General features: G+C 38.3%; 1 protein-coding gene and 1 long non-coding RNA gene across 5 annotated transcripts in view; one reads left to right on the forward strand and one right to left on the reverse strand.

Moving 5' to 3' along the window:
* The window catches only part of WAPL (WAPL cohesin release factor), a 147841-nt gene that overhangs the window by 91187 nt on the left and 40320 nt on the right, over positions 1 to 16334 (reverse strand). Inside the window, exon 3 of the mRNA XM_035329592.1 lies at positions 5895 to 6056. The gene's annotated coding sequence lies outside the window, so the exon portion shown is untranslated. The remainder of the gene's footprint in view (positions 1 to 5894; positions 6057 to 16334) is intronic.
* On the forward strand, positions 1260 to 11646 carry LOC118168897. 4 transcript variants are annotated; one of them, XR_004751849.1, is made up of 7 exons: positions 2355 to 2931; positions 3527 to 3988; positions 4902 to 4949; positions 5037 to 5202; positions 7860 to 7968; positions 8155 to 8387; positions 10563 to 11646. It is a non-coding gene; the product is annotated as an uncharacterized LOC118168897 (long non-coding RNA). The 4 variants fall into 4 exon arrangements; XR_004751848.1 differs by lacking the exon at positions 4902 to 4949 and adding an exon at positions 10232 to 10369; XR_004751847.1 differs by lacking the exons at positions 2355 to 2931; positions 4902 to 4949 and adding an exon at positions 1260 to 1282.

Here is a 16334-nt window from a genome sequence, read left to right on the forward strand (position 1 = left end):
CATTTTGTCCTGCCTGTGCTCATTTGCAGCCATTCAGCTACTGTTTGGAAAATAGCAGGAGCACCACAGTCTGATCCTTCAATCTGTATGGCCAGTTCTCTTTCACTCCAACTGCTACTTTAAATAATGTCCAGCAATGCCTTGCAGAACAGGCTGTGTGTATATCTTCCCCATACCTGGGATCTTTATAATGACTCCAAAGGGAAAACCAAGAGCTCAATCTACTTTATTATAGATCATTTTGAATGTACCCGTGCCGTATGCTATTGTACTGTGCAGAGGAGAATGCTAGAAGTAGCCAAATAAGTTTCAGAGCAAAGTTAGCTCTGTACTCTGGTTAGGATGGTTTGAACTCAAGTCAGAGTCCTTGCAATAAAGCTCTGCTTAGGAAAGGCTACTTATGTTCAAGGTGAACTTTGCATGGATTGGTCTCTCTTGTTGTAACTCTAGTTTTGTGACAGAGCCACAGGATTCTTGAGAAACTGCCTAACTAAGGTGTTTTCTTTGCTAATCACAAATTACAGTCTGAATTGGACAATGCTGTACTATGTTATGAAATGGGATAGAAACAAATGTTGATGCTTACTGTGGATTACTGTAATGGTTTCCTTTCTTTGCTGAATCAAGGCCATAAAGATATCAAAAAACCTTAGTGCAACTTTGAACTGAGGACCTTCCTTAAGTGGTGAATGACCATGAAATGGTGTTCCTCACCAGTGTCTTGTTCTGTTTTTTTTTTTTTTTTTTTTTTTTTTTCCTAGTCTTTCTCTAACAATTAAGAAATGCTTTTGCCACTGTTTTTCACTCTTGCTATCATCAAATTGGTGAGTGGGCTAGCAAAAAAATCTGATCATCAGCTGCTGTTTCATAGCAGCTGAATAATTTCCGACCTTACTACAGTAGGTGGCTTGAAGTAACAAACAGTATGTGCCTCACTTAAAATCAAATTTCCTAGAGATCTTAGTGATTAATCATAATCTAATAGATAATATAATATAATCATGTTAATGAATGGTGTGCTTTTCAAGCACTGAGAATTGCTCAAACCAAATGATGTGTTTTTTTTTGCCAAATGATGGTGGGGGAATTAAGAGAGATACTACTGAGATTGTAACAAGTGTTGTTCTCAAAGTAGAACCAAGGGAGACAAAAGTATGAGAAACCTGGTCCTCCATGGGCTCTATGATGAGAGGATAGGCTCAGTGGTAGAACACTACTTTTCTATAGGTTCAGAAAGTTGTTGTATGCTTTTATTGCAGATGAGAACAAAGAAAGGAAAGAGGTGAGTACAGAGGATGTATTACAAAAGAACTATGAATGGGCAAGAGGTCTTTCTAAGGACTTGGACTCTTTGCTAAAACACTTCTTGCTGTACTGTTTCAGAAAGCCTTGCTTAGTTGAGACAATCATTTTACTGGTAAAATGGTATTTCCAATATTCCAATTTCCTTTTTACTGGTAAAAAGGTATTTCCAATAAAGTAACAAATATACACTAGATATCTTGCTGCAGAAAAGATCAAGTCAAGGCACTGTAGTCTTGTCATGTGATAAAGTAGGTAGTAAGTAAGGGGATTGTCCCCTTTCAAAGGCTTTCAACTTAAGTGTCAAATGAAACCATATTCAGAGAAATTAATTTGCCCTTGTTACATGTAAAACAAGCTACCCCCTGTTCGTATCAGATAGTTCTGACTTGAAAACAGTTAATTGCATGTAAAACAGATATGAAACTTTAAGAACTGCCTCTGGCTGAGCCCTGTGACTTATATCAAAGACAAGTTAATCTTGCTGTGATTGCATTTGCTTGAACAATGTAATCAAATGAAGGAACAACACACAAACCCAGTTACATTGTTTAGTTTTAAATAGACTGTATTAGACTATAAAAAAACCTACCAGTTTACGAAGTAGCTCCAAAGCTTCCTTTGGTTTAATGCTATTTGTTAAAAGAAAGTAATTCCATTCTCTTTATCTAGCTTCTAAAAACAGAATGATATTGTTTTAAAACTAAAGTGCAAATAACAGGTCAAAATGTATTTAGCAAGGGTCTTATATCTAGTTATATTTTTCTAGCACTGGGCATGAACCTTTTTTAACACTGGTAATTTCAGAGTAAATGAAGGCCGTTCCAAATGACTGTAATTCAGCTGGTTCACTGTGTGCAGCAACATGTAGTAATGTGTGTTTGTGAGGGAAATCCCTATTTCTTTGTTCTCACTTTGTCATTAATATCTCTACAATGTATTCTTTGTTAATTAGCTGGTAAATCCTTAAATTTGTGTTAAATATTGCAGTGATAGCGTCTCAAAGGTCTTATTACAAAGTTAGCGTGCTTCTTAGTTTTCTGAGCACACAAGGAGTTCTTGAACACAGAATCAGTGGGACTGGCAGATGAACTCTGAATTATTCCCTGCAAGGACTGTTAGATTTCCAGAAATTAGGCTGCTGCAGACATGGTTCACCACATCCCTGTTATCCTGTTATGAAAAATAGCATGCTGTTGTGCTTTTCCAGTTTCCTACAAAGCTAAATATTTATTCTTTCCCAGACTGAAATATATCAAAATGAAGAAAGGATTAACTAAGAATGAGAAGAATGAATGAAAAAATGAAGGATTGGAAGAAAATGAAAGAACAATTGGGGGGAGGGGGAGGGATGAGGTCTGTACAGAAGACCAGATTAAGGGGAATTGTGAGAGCAGAAGTTACTTCAGCATTAAGGAAAAATTTACAGTGCAAAAAGAACAGAACAGTGTATTTTAAATAAATGAACTGATGCTTGAACTCTCAAGTCTTTCACAGAATGCTAGTTAAGTAATTCTGAGCACAATTTCTTTGAGGGCCCATCCCACTGTTAGTTTCTTCTACAGTTATATCTAGTATTATCAACCGGCTTCAAACCCCTAGGATGACATGCTCTGAACTGGTAGATTGGTATATACTATATTATATAAAGTAGTTCTATCTTAATATACTAACTCTTGAAAGAACTCAGCCCTCCTTCCAGTCTTTATCATTTTGGGGTTTAATGTCAGTTTTTGCTTTTACCCAGAGTATACTTTAGTCCACTTCATTACAGCCAGACCTCCAGATTATGTACAGTAAATTATTCACTTCTTTAGCAAGGATCTGTTAGTGAAACAGGTATATCAATATACTTTCCTACCAAGCAGAGTGATTGATAAAGCTGTGTTTAATCTGCAACACACAGATACCATTAAAATTAATGCAATTTAACATATGCTTTAGTATTATTTACTATAAACTTCTTGTCCTTATAGCTTGGGACTACGTTATCAGTTTTGATAGAGAATAAGTGATACCAATTATGTTAAGCTATGTTCCAAAAGTCCTTACAGGCTTTCTGTATTGTTTTAAAATATATTTTTTTATCTATAAACACCTCTGGAACTTGCCAGGTGTTCAGAAATCAGTTTTATTAGAATTTGCTTTATTTATAGATGTATTCAACCTAATTTGTTATTTCCAGTTAGATGTCACACTTGGTTCTTTTAATGCACTTCTCTAGAAAACAGTAACTTTGAGGCATAAAGAAGGAAGAAAAGAAAGGGACTGAAAGGATAAAACACAAGCAAATTAATAGTAGTGTTTCAAGTTACTAAATCTCCTATACTGTTAGGTGAAATGGAACATAATCAGCATTTGTGTTACATTCTGAAAGTTTCATATGTTTGCTGGTTACTTTTAAAAATAATTCATACAGAATTTCAGAGTATTTTTTTCCAGAATAGAGCTTTCTTCTGTAGGGTCCTAAATGATAGGAATGAGCACAGAAACAGGATGCGAACAAGTATCGACTTTTAATAGCAGCATCTGTCTTTCATGAGCAAATCCTGGGAGTGACCTTTTTCATCTGCCTTGGATGCAAAGGCCGTTCTTGATGAAGTACAGCTGCTCTTCCAGAGGAGTCCCTTCTTTGAACGGATGATTTCAGTGACAAATTTGCATTACAAAGTTGTAACCCTCTCATGTAAGTGCTGTGTCAAAACTATTAGCAAGATCAACATGCTCAGTGTCAGTAGATATTCCTTATAAAAATACATTTGATTTTCTTTATTAGAAGAAAGGTTCCAAGCATTATAAGACTAAAGAATAACAAAGTCTGAAACAATGTTCCTGTGATGCAACAGCCTTTACATTTATTGATATAATAGATAAATTTATTTGGCTTTATCTAGCTAAAAGCAAAAGAATCAAGATGGTGTAGTTACTGTACTTCATTATTTCCCACATCATCAACTTTTGGTGCTAGATAGAGCTTTACTAAAATAAATTTCTACATATTGCCCATCAGTAAAAGACAGTTGAGCTAGATATTTTCTAAGAATTTTACTGATGTAATCCTGAAAAAGTTAAATCTGCTTTCTTTCTCAATATTTTTGAGAAAAATGTTTTACTTCAGAAGCTTTACCCAAAAATTTTGAGGGACCTATTAAAAGGAATTTTAGGATTTTTATAGGGAAAAAAAAAAAAAAATTGCTTTTCAGATTACTTGGGAAGATTTAATATCAGTTTTTGCACAGGCAAGATTATATAATCTCTGATTAGCTCTAATGTTAATGTTCATGCAGATTAGTTTTAGGAAGTAAGCTTCCTACGCGCCACTAATGACTTTTCAGATCCATTAGTCTGTGATAATATTGATTTCAAGCATTACCGATTAATACTCTAAGTAGATTTATTTCTGCTCTTACAATATAAAGAACTGGCACCTCTTGTTACTGTTATTAGATTAATGGTATGTAACTGCTTGATTTATTTGGTTCCTTGCTAGGCTCCTTCCCCTCCTCTGCTCATCTGTCCCATTCCACTGTCCTGTTTTCCCTGTTTTCCTCTTAACTACTGTTTTTGTAATACTCAGCTAAATATTAGGCCCTTTCCAGCTACTGTTTATGAAAGAGGAATTTGCACTGAACTTTAGAAAACTCAAGGTAGGGCAAAAATGGAAAACTCAAGCATGCACAGCATTACTCTTTTTTAAGGTAATGGTGGTGTTTCATATACATTGTTCCTTCTAGAGCCTGATTCTGCCACTGGCCACAAGCTGCTCTGGCCTGGCTGCTACTGCTGTCAAGGGGCTGCAGCCTGCTACTGATGCTGGAGCTGCTTCCTTCTCATTCACTGCAACAGCCATTTGCTCCTCATGCCACCACTTCGAGGGACCAAGCTGTCTGTAGTACCCAGGTACATAATGGCTTACTACTAGATTTCTTGTGTTCCATTCAGGGCCTTATGGTAGGGTGCTATCCAGGCTGTGACCAAGCCCCACACAACCAGATCTAGCTCCTCAATCCCTTGAATCCAAAGGTTATAAAGCTCCTTTTACCTAGTAATTTATACAATGTGCATGTTCCTCTAGCTGTCATCTCCTATTCTGCATTTTCCAATTACTTTATGTATTAAACAAATATAACTCAGTCATTAGCACCTCTGTATTCAGCACAGATCAAATATATATACATTTTTGCATGCTGTTCTACAGGTGTCTTACAGGTTATGTCTTTGGTTAGACCACAGACATTTTGTTGACTAACCTATTTAATTTATCACCTATGTTTTTAGGTCCCTCGTTATTTTTGTTCTACAGTTCTAATTAGATGTCATATTCAGGCCATTAGCAGTGATAATCTATACCATTTTTCAAGGCCAGACTTCTTGAAGTACTAAATAGTATTTCTGAGAAACCTTACTCAATACTAAGTTATCTATTAAACTTCTCTAAGATTTAGCTACCTAAGTTAACTGTTAAAAATGTGTGCCACCTCCATTGGTTGTAGGACAGAATAATATGAAGGTCACATGCCTGTGCATGTTCTAAATGATAGAGTGCAGGTGACTGTGCAAGAGGAGTTATAAAACAATAGTTTCAAATGTACCTGGCTCCACACGTCTGGGTTATGCCTTTCTGCATTAGATCTTGTCACCTCTTTAGCCATTATTTTTCTGCAAGGAGACCTAGAGTTAAGCAGTCATTTTGAAGTGCAGCAGAAAGCTCTTTGGGTGGGTACAGGTTGTTGGAAGGCGTATCTTGATAATATCTGTGAAGGAAAAAGATTTAATTTCAATCAACTCAGTAGTATTTATTGACTGAAAAATAAATCAGTGTGAAGCTGTACCCTGAATTTATTAAGCAAGTAAACCTCCTGCTAATTCATTGTTAACCTCCTGCCTCATACAATGCTAGCTCGTTGCAGTAAACAGTAAATTTCTTTTGAAATTCAGTAAAGGGAAAATGAAAAATTCATATTATAGCTGGCAACGTTCTTTATCATGATTTGTTGTAAAAGGGCTGGTATGTCAGCTTTCCTGTACTTTTTGTGCTAACAGTTGATGTTTAGGAAAAGCTGCCAACTGTTTAAACCTCTGGCAAAACATGATAAACATCTGTTGTAAACAAAAACGTTTGGTAAAATTCTAGATATTGCAGACTAGCCTGAAGAAAGGTTTCTTTCTTAAACTTCCTATGCAGAAAAGTTTCTAAGCAGTTGGACTGCTGTCCACTGAATACCTGTGACTGTTTCTTTCTCTAAATAAAGGAAAGACAAAGAGGGGGGTTGTTCTTATATCTTGCTCAATCAAGGCAAGGCATCAGATGCTGAAGAGAAATAGTTCAGGAAAGGGTGAAAGACCTGGCAAGTCAAACACTATGGTCTTTAACAGCCAGGGCTGCGTGAAGCTGGTTCAGGGAAGCCCAAGCTGCCAGACTGACTTACTCCTTACCTGCAGGAACCCTGGTGCTGCAGAAGGACCACTGGCATGAAACGCAGATTCAATTTAACAATGAACACTGCTTAAGTGCTCATCTGAACAAAAGATGTCAGAGTTATTACAGTGTGGAAGTGGATACTCCTGCTTTTTATTGTCTTAAAATACTCTTAAATTGATATTGTGCTAATTGTCTTGTATTCAGCTGGAGAGGGGCACTTATGCTACCAAGAACATCTGCACATTGTGTCAACTAGCAAAACATGTCAAAGCAGGCATGGCTATTTTGATGAAGGACATGGGCCCTGACATAGGTGTTTCCTTAGCATCTGAGAAGCTTCCTTTGGCAGACAACCATGTTATTGTATCAGAACAGCACTAAATCTACTTTTTCTAACATGAAACAAATACATTTATAGTAGAATTTAGCAATAAAAACTATAAAGAAATTATACATACGGGAGGAGAGAGGTTGCTGAAGACTACTGGACAGCAATAAAGGAGCTATCTAACTCAACATATTACATTTTCTTATTACCAAGTGTTTATTTTATCTAGTAAAATCTTCTGTTACTCAAAATTGAGTTTAAAATGTATATTAACATAATTAATTATATTACAAATATTAAATGACAGTAGGTGCTTCCATTGTGACTTCTCAAGTGACAGAACAGGAAAACACCTGGCAAATGGCTGGACAAAGAAACTAACTTCTCTGACTTGTCCAGTACCGTACTTTATTTCAAGAAACGAGCTATTAGTGTATGGTAATGTGCTGGGAAAAATATACTTGGGTTACCATTTGTTCATGTCTACAAATTGAGAAAGTTATAACTAAATGCTATCAAGTTCTGAATTACATTATTCTGAAAGTATGAATGGAATTAGCAGCCTGAATAGGTATCCAGTGTATAACTCTTCATGTCAGCATTCACTCTGTGGTAGGAGAAAGACTTTTCAGATTTTCCCCTCCCTATGTTTTTTTTCTGAGTGCCTGAAGCTGAGTTCTGAGCTTGTTAGCATGCAAGACTGTTGTTTTTATATGATCCACATTAGACTTTTTGGTCTGTTATGTTCCTCCAGCTGTTCTGGCTAGTAGACATCTGGTAAATGAGAATTTAGTTTTCTTCCTACAGTCAGAGAAAGAAACTGAGACTGGACAGGACCTCTTGTGATCATCTAGTCCACTCCTTTTTCGAGCAAGGTCAGCTACAGCTGGTTCCCAGAAGGCTGCTCAGGATTATGGTGAGTTGGGTTTTGAATATTTCTAAAGATCAAAACTCCCCTACCTCTCTGGACAACCTGTCCCAGTGTTTGACCACCTTTTAGTGTTCTCAGGGAATTTCTGTTTTTGTTTTGTTGTTTTTTGTTTTTATTGGATTTTAAATCACTGAGAAGAGTCTGGCTTTCCTTTTCATTCCCTCCTACCAGATATTTAATCACATTGAGACCGAACCCTGCCCTCAAAGCCATTTTTTCTGCAGGCTGAAGAGTCTCATAGCTGTCTCCACATATAAAATATGTTCCAGTTCCTTAACCAGCTGTGTGGCCCTGTGTTGGACTTGTTCCAGTAAGTCTGCATCTTTCTTGTACTGGGGAACCCAGAACTGGACACTGTCCCAGGGAAGCAGATGATGTTGTTTATCAGAAAAAAATCACACCAGGTAAAATCACTGGAAAAATGTGCTTTTACTACTACACTGTTTCTAATACTAATCAATGGCCCCAGTCCACCCAAAATGATATTGTTATTATTAAAGCTTGCAAGATTTTCATTGTATGGTATTCCAATAATGACTTCCAGTAACAGCTACACTTAATGATCAAATACCTCCACCCAAGTTAAATCTAGATCTTCACAAACATTGGGTCAGTATAGTTTTATAATAAAGTGACTCAGACAAGTTCAGGCAAAATCTGGTGGGGAAATAGCACCTGTTGGCCAGACAGTTGGTAGGTAAAGGTGTCTGTTCCTTTCACTTTCTGTGGCAGCTCGAAATACAAGTTACAGGCTTTTGTTGGTACCAATGCTGCCCAGTCTGTGGCATGTCATAATGTCAACACCATGTTTTTTAAACATTTATTGTTAAAGGAGGGGAGGAACCAAACTTCTCTTGAAAGAGCTTTTTCATACCACAGTCATGACTCTGTTTTTATAATGTAAATTGCTAACAGGAGTACTGATATTTGAAGTCCTTTCAACAGTACAGAGACAAAATGATCAAGGGAAACTGCTGAGATTTCATCTTGGCTCATACATCATAAAAATTGCTAGCTACATGTGACTGAAAACTGCTGCTCCTACAGAAATGACAGAACTTAAATAATCCAGCTCAGTTGCTGGATTCCACATACAATTTGTAAGATTCAACTGAAACAAAATATGTATTTGTAAAACCCAAAACTGAAGAGAGCAAAATGTACTATCAGTGGGATATAGAGTATCTGATATTCCTTAGTAAAGCTGAAATGTTTATTTTCACATTTTTTGCCCAAACATCTTAGTTTGAAAGTCTGTCAAGTGATCTCACAAGTATATAGGAGAAATTCAGGAACCAGTGCACCAGAAGGCACTGGCACAGGTGATCATTAAAGGACTAAATACCCGACAACCTATGGGGCAGTATGTAAAACCCCTGTTCCTAAATGCTCAGCTAGCCCTTCTGGGTGCTTCAGTTGCAAGCACTTCTCTGTAATACTAGTCCCAGAGTTCGGATCTTCAAATCCTAAAAATTGGAGCTTCTAATAAGACTATTTATAATCTACACAAAAAAAATCTCACTAAAACATGAGTGCCATTTTGAGAGGAATGATTTCTCTTCCAGTGATGAGGAAAAAGGAGGTAAAGAGCTTGTGTCTCAGCAGGTTTGTTCTGGCAACAATCTCACCATATTCTCGTACTCTTTCCTAGCATGCTGCTTTTAGCCTCATGTTGGAGGTTAGAGCTGGGGACTGACTCAGAATGGTCATTCTGGTATTCTTATGTTCTTAGAGATATTAATTAAACCCCACTATCTTTCTTTAATGTAATGAAACAGATGATTTGAAGTAAAAATATCCCTTGTGAGATCTCTTCCTCAAAATTTACAAAATGTTGGAAGATTATAAATTTAAGACCCTAAATAAATGGCCAGATGTTAGATGGGTACTAAGGAGCAGTTAAGTGCAAGGTAGTAAGCACTCTGTACCTGAGAAATGTGCTCATTTATTAAGACTTAATTTTAGCAGGAAAAAATTAATAGTAAGAATTTCTCAAGAACTTGAGAAACAGCATCTGTCAGAACCATGACTGTGTTAGGTCTTAATTGCCTTGGCTGGCCTTGCATGGGGGCCCATCCACCCCTCTGCTTATAGGGCTTCATTTAAGTGTAGGCCTGGCCCTTCACTGTGTACCTGTTTCTGGCACAGCTCTGCTTGTGCTTGGCTCTGGACCTCACTGGTCTGGCCCTGGGTACTCTCCTCACTGCCCCGACTTGCTTTTTTTTTTTTTTTTTTTTTTTTTTTTCAGTTTTACTTCAGACCTGCCCTGAGGTCAAGGGCTTGCCAGATAGCCTAGAGTCTCGGCTGATCCTGGCTGCCATCTCTGGGTTGATCTATGTTACCTGAGGAGTTCATCCACAATGAAAGTGCAAAACAGCTTAATTCTGTAAGGGCAAAATGACCCATAAACTTCCCATACTTTCTGTAGAATATCTGTTTTGGTGAACTGTGAAGTCAAGTCCTAACAGATACACTATGCCTTATGTGTGAAATATTTATGCCCAGAAAATAGGTTTGAATTTCTTTGGTATATAACTTCAGAATGCTGCTCTGAGATTATTTTTCTATTCTTTTTACAGAGTAGCCAACACGATCATTGTTGACTTGCTGTCTGCAAAACACCAGAGTACATCAAGACCATTGCAGCTGTCTGATGACAGTAAGTAGTTCTGATGCCTGCACAAGGATGTTTCCCTGTGAAATGTAAAATAAACAGTTCTCTCACTTGAAAAGAAATGCAAGAAAGTAACTTCACCACAAGTCAATGACTTTGATAACAAAATACCAAATAGATTCAGTATGTTCATAGTCAGGAATGCAATAGCACTCAATAGTTTGTACTGATTGCATGGCTAGGGATTTTTGAACTTCTCATTTTCAGTTGAACGTGTAAGCAAGATGCGACTGTATTTCTCATTATTTCTTCCCCCTAACAATTGGTTACTACAAATAAACAATGATAAAATGTAGTATCTTTTCTTCTTGTTTATGAGGCAGCAACAATGCTTTTATTTAATAAAAAAAGTCTTTATGTAAGAAGGGCAGAGTCTTAACTTTCTGACTGAGTAATGTTTTTTGGGAGGAGCAAAGAAGATGAGAATTTTGCCCTGAGAAAACTACCCTTTGTTACTAAATGCTGCAAAAAAAGGATTAAAAAACAACAAAATGTTTCTGTAATCAGGGAAAAATGCCTTTCAGTGTTCATTCTTTATTGACGTGTTCTGCAGTCTTAAGTCCCACTACTGAAACTGCAGAGAAAGAGAAAACATTCCTTTTCTTACCAGGAAAAGAAGATGCTCAATCTTCTACTCATAAGTGAGATAAGGCTCATCTAAATGTGATGTCTCTCATCATGGGATCCAGGTTTTCATTAGACAAGGAGATGTCAGTCATTTCCTGCTGGTGACATTCTGAAATATCAGTTGGCACAAGAAGGAAGTGGTATGGTGGTGTGTGAAATAGCTCAACTGCTTTGGGTAATCAGGCCCAGAAACTCACTCTGTACTTAAAGATGCATGCTTTTAGTGTGGCTTGCTGTTCCAAGCAAACTGGAAGCTATCTAGAAAGAGCAGAAAGAATACAGTGCAAAGTCTTCTGATCACACGTGAATTTCACATACACTTCCAGTGAAAAATGTGTAAGTTTAATAAAGATGCCATGTTTGTCTACATTTGTCTGTTGTGCTGTAAAATTACTACCCAACTATGATTTCATGATTTGAAGCATCATCTGTAAGTCATGGACAGGAATGCCAGTTTTGTACAAAGCAGGCACACCTACAAAATTAGAGCAAAGGGAAAAATAAGTTCGGCTTTCTGAGGATAAGTGCCAGTGTTTCCATCATTTTAGTTCATATGGGTTTGTTTTTTAGATATTTGTTGATTCAAAATAGGCTGTCTGTATTCCTTTTAAACCTCGTAAACATATCAAAAGAAAACCCTGAGTTTCAGTTGACTTTGTATTGTGGCCATACTGAAATACTAATTCATCAGCAAAAAAAAAAAAAAAAAAAAGTAAAGTATACATGAGGAAATTTATGATGTTACCTGAGAACAGAAATCCACCATTTTATTGTTTGCATTATTCTCATGCTTAGAAATGTTAGCCAAGTCAGAGTATTATACCAGCACCAAGTGAAAAGTCTCTGCTCCATAGGACTTATCAAAGTATATAGAGAGAAGTGAAGGCATACTGGCAGGAAAGTAGCAGGTAAGAAAAAGACAATGTAGGTCAGCACGGACGATACAGCCAGCAGGCTCCCTGTGCCTGCAGCCTAGCTCGTGTCAATGTCTTTTGTTGCCACTGCCACCAGCATGAGGAACTGCATGAAGACAAGTAAATCATGCATGTTGGAAGCTGTGTTAAGTGAACGATGGAAATGAGCATCACTGGCTGACAGGGTATGAGAGCTGGAAAGCCAGCACTGTCTGAAAGATGACAGGTAAGATGGAGATAGACATCCCATCAAGTCCCTTGGATGTGAAGACTGGCAATATATATATGATTTAATAGAAAAGGGGGAGCTAAGATGATGCCCAGCAATAGCAGTCAAAACAATGATCTGGGAGAGGACAGGATCCAGCTGAAGAGGGCTCAGACTGGGTGGGACGTAGCCACGATGTTAACTGCTTGCACAGCCACACCAACACACTTGCATCTTGTCTGCATCCTTGTGATAATTGCCTGTTACATTCCATTAATCAAGGTCAGAGAGAAAGATGTCATAGCAACTGGAATAGAAGTCAGTGAGGATCCAGATGAGGCATTTAGCAGAGTATGTACTAATACAGTCCTTACTGCAGAGTGCTAGACAAAGAAGCAGCTCTGTTTCTGTACAGGCCTCACATGAACACTTGGGGAATCAAAGTCCAAGGTGATGACAGGCTGGACGATAGCCCTAGCAGAGCAGTTCATAAAGAAATATATGGCTTTACACCTCTGTACACAGACACTCTGATTACAGAGCTGCAGTAGATTCTCTTCTAGCTTAAGCATTAGGTCTGTTTGATTTTGAACTATGTGTGAGAGGTTTCAAATTGGAGCGGGGAGAAACTCCTCAGAACATCTCTGTTCTCAATGGTCCTGTCAAAATCCTGCCCAAATCCTGCCCACTGCTGTAGTCTGAGCCACCTTCTGCTTCAGCTGCCACTGGCCATTTTGTCTCTGGCAGGGTGCTCGTCACTGAAATCTATGACAGATTCAGCTAAAACATCCACTGGTGTTTTTCACCTGCACTCACTCTTTCAGGCTGTCTTTAGAAACACTTCAAACAGAAGATTTTGAAATTTTGGTGATTTTACTGAGTGGTTTGTTTCTTCCTACTCATCCTGTCCAAATTCCTGAAAGCACTGGGCACAGTGCAGGATAGAACAGCAAAGCAAGGACACCTGCAATAGCTCTGAGCTGCTGAGACTTAAGCTGCAGTCAGTGATAAAGCTGTCTGCTTATTAGTGCAGTAACATAATTTTCTCCCACAAGTGGATTGAGAACCTTTTCTTGTTTTTCCTTTTTTTTTTTTTTCCTCCTAACAGAATCACTGATGATACTTCTGGAAAGGACAGGATTTCTTGCATAGGCATACTGTAAGACAAGACAGTATGTGCCAGAAAAAATAGCTGCATAGCCATTAGGGCAGTATATGTATTCTCTGTGGATAGTTTGAAAACAATAGTCCTATTATTTGTGGATAAAGATGATAATTCTTTAATATCAGATGAGACCATTTTTTTTTTTTTTTTTTTTTACCTTCTGGTTATCATGAGCTATTATTTCTCAAACCCCGGGGTTTTCACTTTGATTGCTGTGTGTAGGTACAAATTGCTTCTCATTGTTCCTCTTCACTTAGTCTTTCCATCAGAGAGTTGGCTGTCTCCATTTTTGCCCTGTATCTTACCCATCAAGACACTTGTGCAGCTCCCCCACCCACATCCTGCCATGATAGGCTCTAGTCACTGACTTCACTGCATTTCAGAAATAACTGCTTCATATGCAGATAAGATTTAAAAAAAAAAAAAAAAAAAAAACACAAGTGCTACCAATTCAACACTTTATCATTTTAAAAATACCATTTTTCCACTGCCTACAGTAGGCACTAAACAGCACCAATACAATTGGCTTTTTATCTCACATGCAAGAAGGGCTGAAAGGTGGGAACTTTTGTTTGGGAACTGGAATTTGGGAAGCTACAAACTGAAATTATCTGAGACGAGTCTGGCTAACCAGAGTTCCCCAGAGAGGGGTAGGCTTTGTGCAGAGGTTGAGCCATAGCAGGCAGGGAAGGCTGAAACTGAAAGCTCAGCCCAGGGAGCAAGTTAATAAGCTGTTCTGGGGGCAGCCCAGGGAGCAAGTTAATAAGCTGTTTTGGGGGCACTGCAGATTGGACTTGGCAGTGCTGGAGAGTGTTGTGTATGACTACCTCATCTTCAGGCTCTTCTACTCTGTGAGGAAAGACCAGAGAGACAGGGGTAGGTTGGTCTTTTCAAGCTACCTGACCTTGATGCCATGAACCACTAAAGTAAACTGGAAATACTACCAGGGAAACTAAAGCAGAGGAGAGGCTGGAGGGTGTCCTGCCATAGCGTGGCAGTCTAATGCCATGTCACAGACCTAAATTTGTACCATTGTAGAGAAGACTGACGTAAGCTTTTCATCTCTGGGGAAGAGACTTTTTTTTTTTAAAAAAAAAAACATTGTGCTTGAATGGACTCTTCTAAACTGTTTCTCCTGTCTGACCCTTCTGTACTCAGTTCACCCCAGATTCTCACTCTGCTGCTGTGGGGCTGAACTCTATTCCATGGTCCCTGTTCTCGCTGTTCACCACAGATCTTGGCTACCGTGTAAAATGACACCTGCCTATGAGGTGAATTATTCACTTCTACAGCTGAACAGAAACTCTGTTGATTTGATTTACTGTTTTATATTTTGTCTATTGATTCTTGGGGAGTTCCAAGAGCATGCTCCCATAAAGGGCCATAAAAAACTTTGTACTCGGTTTAACAATTTTATTTACAAAGGGTGTTCTTGCCTCAGCCTCCCTTGCCAAGTTACTCCAGGCATGAACAACTACATTTAATTTCTGTGATTAATACAACACAAAGGAGATGCACACAAACGACAACCCCCTCCCTGCTTTGTTATTTGGGATGCCAGAATGGCAGCACTCTGTCTGGGAACAGCTAGGAAGGGGGAGAATTCCCACCTGATCTTAGCTGTTAGAAGACAAAAAGAATACAGAGAGTAGAAAGCAGATATCTGTGTAAAATGAACAACACATTTTCACCCACCTATTTAAGCAAATAAGTTTGTTGCAGGTACTGGTACAAAAGCAGGCCTCTGAAAATGTTTTTGAGAAGCATGTTTTCAGGTGTTACTGGCATTCATTAGTACAGCAGATACCTAGGGCTAACAAATCCTGTAAAGGAGGGATTGTAGAAGGAAGGCTATAGTGAACTCAGACTCTTATAGTGTAGCAGTGCCCTTTGAAAAGCTGATATTGAAACTGGGTAGGTTCTCAAGTGACAAATGAATAATGCCTTCCTCTATCCCATCACTTACAGGAGGAGATAGAATGTTCGGAGGGCATGCAGAGCACATTTACACCTCCTAGACAGCTGCTGAGGAGGACAAGGTAGGCCTTTTAATCAAGGATAAAAAATTGTACTTGGTACATTAGAAAGCAGCTGTTTGTTGGTGTTTTGTTTTGTTTGTTGGTTGTGGTTTTTTTTTGAAGTTGAGCAAGAAGAAGACTGAAGTGATGAAAAGACTGAAGAAATCTGACTGATAAAAAGACTGAAGACTGAAGAAATGAAGACATAAAGAAATGAAAACTGTCAGTCCCACAAAGCAAGAAGAATTTGATGCTTCATTAACAAAAACATCTACATTTTTCACTAGTGAAAGGAAATTGAGGTTAGCCTTGTTACCCCAGAATGTTTTACCGGGGTTATCACTCTCATTCTCCCCATTATAACTGGGGAAAAATCACCTAACTTACTAGTAAGCCTTGTGAACACCCAACTTCCATGCTCTGTGCATTCCTAGTTTGTGGTAACTCAAATTCCAGAACTGCATCTGTATTCAAAGAAGAGTAAGAGTTTACTTTGCCCCTTACTGAGTGGTCAGTTCCTGTTTCTTCATCCTGGCTTTGGATGAAGAGAATTTAAGGAAGCCCAGGTGATTTTGTGTAAATATATCTCAGGGACATTCATGCCTGGCTGACCATAGCCCTTTTCTTCCAACTCTTCTGGCCCTTCCAAATAACAGTCTGTTTATCTTCTAAGCATCAGGTTCCCCTTTCTTTCAGTCCACTCTGTATTCCTGCAGACAAGCCAAAACCTAATTCCACACAGAGC

This window comes from Oxyura jamaicensis, chromosome 6, assembly GCF_011077185.1.
Source record: "Oxyura jamaicensis isolate SHBP4307 breed ruddy duck chromosome 6, BPBGC_Ojam_1.0, whole genome shotgun sequence".
Lineage (NCBI taxonomy): Eukaryota > Metazoa > Chordata > Aves > Anseriformes > Anatidae > Oxyura > Oxyura jamaicensis.